The sequence below is a fragment of the Atta colombica genome, unplaced genomic scaffold (genome assembly GCF_001594045.1).
Source record: "Atta colombica isolate Treedump-2 unplaced genomic scaffold, Acol1.0 scaffold112, whole genome shotgun sequence".
Lineage (NCBI taxonomy): Eukaryota > Metazoa > Arthropoda > Insecta > Hymenoptera > Formicidae > Atta > Atta colombica.
In genome coordinates this window covers 375,742-381,629 of record NW_017259198.1, presented here as the reverse complement: position 1 = coordinate 381,629, position 5,888 = coordinate 375,742, and positions in this window count along the sequence as shown.

Genomic DNA, 5,888 nt, shown 5'->3' with positions numbered 1-5,888 from the left:
TTTAAATATATAGTTGGTACTATTCAAATGAATATTTATTGAAATTTAGAATATTTTTTTTCATTGTATTAATGTATAAAAAATTTTTTACCAAGAAGTATTATTTTATTATTTTTCTTATCTATCCTATATTCAAATATTCGTTCAGGATTAAATTTTATATAAGTTAGTGTACAGAAAAGCAACATAAATATACATATATGTTGAATACATATTATTTTCTAAGATATTCTTTTAATTATTTTATACTGATTTGTGTACATGTTATTAAAGGAAAAAATATTATAATATAATGTGCATATACCATAGTTTTTTGATCTTTCTTTTTTATAAAATACGATTTTACGAGTATTAATTTTTGCTATTTATTTCAATGCACCGACTTTAGCCTAAGCTTTTATAACTTTTCCATACGTAGTAACTGGATTTTATACCAGTTAAGTTAGTAACATGATGTAAGATCCAATATATGTTTTGTCAAAAAATAGAAGAATTTTATCTTAATTATTTTAAAATTGGGTTCAAAATTTTGCGTCACTTAAAATACTTAAAAAAATTTTGAAATAATAAATTATAAAAATGATTCTTATGATATAAATTCTCATAAAATACAAAGATATATGTTTATGTTGATAAACAAATATGACAAACATATATCTTGACAAAGATATATGTTGAATGCATATAGAAAAATATTTACTTCAGATCGTTCATAGATCTAGAAAACCGGAAAAATTGGGAAAAGTCAAAGAAATTGAAATTAGTCATGGAAAAGTTCCAGGAAAGTCAGGAAAAAAATATAAAAGAGATCGGAATTTTAAACTTTGCTCATAATTCTCTTAAACTGTTTTTATTTCAAATAATTTTTATAATTTTTTAAATATTATATCTGATGTTTATAGTCAAATACGTTCACTTTAAGAAAACTCGTGCACTTTAAAAAAATTAAAAAAAAAAGTAAAATTTGTATTTTATTCAGTAATTTTAGTTGATCGCTATTTTTAATATAAGCTTTCTTATCATTGATTTTGAATGTTATAATTTTTTTTGAGTGTTACATTTTTTATTATATTAAAATTTTTATATTTTTTTTTTATTTATATTTTATATTTTTAATATTTTATATTGATCATGGAAATTTCCCATTTTTATCTGCAAAACCTGGAAAAGTCAGGGAATTTAAAAATTCATTTTCTGTGGCAATCTTGTACTACTAAGAAACGTGGATTACTCAATTTTCTTTCTCTTAAGAATATTTTCTTGATAATAATCTTAAAATATTACAAAGTTTTAGAAAAATTCGTTATTATGTACTCAAAACAAAATTTTTTTTTTTTTTAAAGAATATTATAAAATTAATCGAAGAAATGAACTTTTCATAATGAGCATATCCAATTTATTTTAATTTAATAAATTGATTGAAATATTAACTTGCTAGGATTCAGAATATATTTTGAATAAATTTAATGCTTCTGATGAAATTATAATAGATTTGCTGATATATGAACTTTTGAAATATTTGAAATAAGTTATTATTACTTGCACAGAGTAATTATTACTTGCGTATTTTTCTATGTGCGTATGTGGAAAAATTATTCCTTCCGGATCTTGCATCATTCATCTGAATTTTTCATCTCTGCATGCTTTGAGATGAGATTCAGCAACGAATCGTTCAAATCGTATTAAAAATACGTATATGGGCCTTGAATCGGATGATAATTGATTTAGTTAATTTTCAGTTTATTTTTAAATTAAAGTTTTGTTGTTTATATTGTAAAGTTTTTATTAAGAAATTTAATCAAATTTTATAATATTTAAGACTCTTGAAATCGAAATCGTTGTTGACATAAAGATTTTTTTAAAATTTAATTTTATTTTAATTGAATATTTATATTTTTAATTTTTAATGAACGAAATTTATTCGTATCTTAATGGAATTATTATTATTATTATTATTATTATTATTATTAATTATTCCTGTTAATATTTAATTAATTTTATTAATATGGCCCATTTGCGACGCGTTCGTGTTTCGCGCATCATATAAAAGCGTAAAATCTTACGCTTATTACCGGCGATGTTAGTCAGCAGCAAAAAGGAGTATTTCTCCTTGTTGTCGATTTCTGGTATATGAAGTCAGAACATCGGTCAATAGCAATTAAAGGTGAGTGCAATCTGGCCAGAAGAAAGAAGAAGATGTATACGAAGTAAATTGGTATGTAACATCAATTTGTTTTTAAAGAGTATTATGTAAAGATAAACTGAATTCGGGAGGGTAACTTGCTCGCAAATTGCAAGTTCTTATATTTTTTGAATTATTACTTTATTTAAAATATAAAAATAATAAACAACAAGATTAATGAGAGCCATTGCGAATAATCAAACGCAAGTTTTATAGATTTTTGTAAAGCTTAATTATTCGCGCTGATTCTCATTAACCTTATTATTTGTTAATTCTTTTATATTTTAAAGATTGAAAGTCCGTTTTAATTATTATTATTTTTATTGCTTTACTTAATATATGATCGCGATTAGGTTATCCCGCTAAATTTATCAGTACGCGATAAGGCATCAGCTGAATTCAGTAGAGAAAGTTTTGCAACTGTTGTGAAATTCTTCAATATGATTGGTTTATACATTTAAATTATTTATAAGGCAAAATCAAGAATCAATTGCATTAAAGAATTTTACAACATTTGCAAAACTGTTTTCTCTGCTGAATTCAGCCATTAGCATATTATATTCGCAGTTTTATTACACATTTATGAAGTAATGTAGGTAGGAGTACATGGGTGGAGATAGCACATAGTAACAAATAAATGAAAATACGAGTAGGTAGGGACGTAAGTATGGATAGATAGAGATTGTATAGGTAGGAACAATAAGTATGGATAAACACTATGTGTTAAAATGTATTAATACCAACCTGGATGAACTTGAAGAGATCCGAAATCCGTTGTGGTTGAATTCAAGGACGGTGAATTGACAAGACTATGTAATTAATTGTTCATAAAAAGTAAATTTATTACATGCTTCTGTGAATTTCTCTTGTATTTTGTAGCGTATGAATTTTCTCATTTATATGGACTAATAATTTCTTCTGGTCTCGTTAATCAGCATTTCGTCGATGCACAAGTAAGACAAATTGGCTATAGTTGTGCAAGATAAATTTTTTATTCATCAATTTTGAGAGATTTTTCTTGATATTTTTATATTCATGATTTATGAAAGGAAATTATCCAGATAGCATAGTTGAATTCAAAAGAATTTAAACAGAATTCAATTGTTATATAATGAATTTAGAATTCATTTTCAGACACAAAAAGATTCTTTTTCTAGATAGTTCTCAGGATTGCCATAGACCTGAAAAACTAGAACTCCAGGAAAAGTCAGAGAAATTAAAATTGGTCATGGAAAACCGGGAAAAATCAGGCAAAAATGTAAAAAAGTCTAGAATTTTGAAATTTGCTCACAATTTCCTTAAACTGCTCTTAATCCAGATAATTAATAACTATTATAATTTTTTAATATTATATCTGCATTTATAGTAAAATACGTTCAAAAGTGCACGCTCTTTAAATGATTTTAAATGATTTAAAATAATTAAAATTTTATATTTTAATATATTTTACTTATATTTAATTAATTTTATTTATATTTTATTCAGTATTTTTATTTGATACATTTTCGTAATTACATTTTTTTCCAATATTAATTTATTTTTTATTGACTTGAATTTGCAAAATTTTAGTATGCTACACCTTTTTTACATTGTTTTTAATAATATAGGCTAGATTTCTTACAACTCTTTAAATGTATTAAAATTTATATATTTTACATTGAAAAGTTTTCCATTCTCATCTGGAAAACCTGGAAAAATCAGAGAATTAAAAAATTTATTTTCCGCAATCCTGAGTTCTGAAAGAAATATTTTTGCATCTAAAAATGAAGAATTGACATACAACTGAATTCTTTTTGTGCTATCTGAATAATTTCTCTTCTTGCACAAATATGTCCAATTATCAGTTATAATATATTACATGTAACTCATTTATTATATCTGCCGTCTAAATATAATAAATTCTATATATTTTTATTACAATAAAACAAATATTCGCAATAACTAGAATAGTATTTTATTCGATATATATTTATATTCTTAAAGCAATTTTTAATTATAATAATGTAATTAAAATATTTTTAACACAATTCGCAGAATCGTGCACATTAAAATAAAAAATTAATTTAAAAAAGGATAATTATTAGTTTAATGGATTCTCGATATTCAAATATAATAAAAAAATAAATAATTAAAGGGCAAGTAAGAGTAAACAACTGTGTTGTTACAGATGCGCTTAATTATGACAATATATTTGATTATGACAATAATTATGACAATATAAATTTCTAATTATTTCTAATTATTCGAATTTGGTATGTTAATTGCTGAAGATGGCTAATCTTGAAGTCCAGATATATAGAAATTGTATCTCTCACACATATGTAATGATAATTTAAATACGTTATTATTAAGCGCACCTATATTAAGCGCGCAGTTATTTACTCTTGCTTGTCCGTTAATTATTCATTTTTGTTAAAACCAATTTATTTAGCAGTGCAAAATTTTTAAATAAATTTTCGTGATATTTACGTATAAGACATGTGTGAATTTAACTTTAGAAAATCACTGCTTGAGAAAGAAAATATCAATAAATTAATCAGCATTATTATACTAATAATAACAAATTTTAAAAAGTTAAATAAAAATATTAAATATTTTGTAAGTTTAAAAATTTTTTTGGATTTAAAAATTTTGTCTTTAATTTTGTCTTTACAATTATAAATCAAGAAATTTCAGAAAAATATTAACATATATTGTTATATAATTTCATAATTAGGAAAAATTGAGATGTAATTCATAAGTTACATGCATATTTGTACATAAACTATTTGTGTAATGAATACAAAAGACTCTTCTGCTCTAACTTAATTCTAAAAAACAACAAATATATTAGGAATACAATATAGATTACATTTGCGATAACAATCGGTTTCTTTTTAGAAAATCGTTTAAGATCGTAATTCTCAACTATAGTGTAACCTGTTTACAAAAAATAAATTAAAAAATAATAAAATTTTATATTACTAAAATGAGTTTTGTATGTATTGTAAATAATGTAAAAATAATATATTGTAAAAAATGTTTAATGAATTTTGCTAATCTCATCTTATATTTATTCTTAAAAAATGGATTATCTTTAGTCACATATTTAAACAAATGTTAAAAGATATTTAGGACTATATGCGTAGGAAATTTCCTGCAAATTAAGCAAACTGCAAAATATCAAGAATATATTGGTTAAGAGATAACGATTATTATGTTATATGTTGTACGTTTTGAAAATAGGAAATGTCAATATTTATTATAACCGCATGTGTTGATATATATTACAACAAGTAATTTCAGTCCATAATAATATATAATTTAAGAGATGCATCATAAATATTTAACAGTAAATATTTCTTGTTAGCTTGATATACTATTTTATGGAACCATCGTATTATACTATGTAGAAATCATTCAAATATCATTCTTGATTGAAAAAACATTTAAAAACTTGAGAATTATCTTCCTATAGTTTCGATTAAAAGTTGTAGTTTCCTAAAGTTTTCTCAACTTTTTCCTTAATTTTTGATAACATCGAGATAATTAGCCACTAAGCAATCACATAAAGCATATAATTTTCCGAAAATATCTAATTCAATAGCTAGATAAGTTTTAAGATTATTCTGAACGTGTATGCAACACACATACACGCGCGCGCGCGCACGCACGCACGCACGCACGCACGCACGCACGCACGCACGCACGCACGCACACACACACG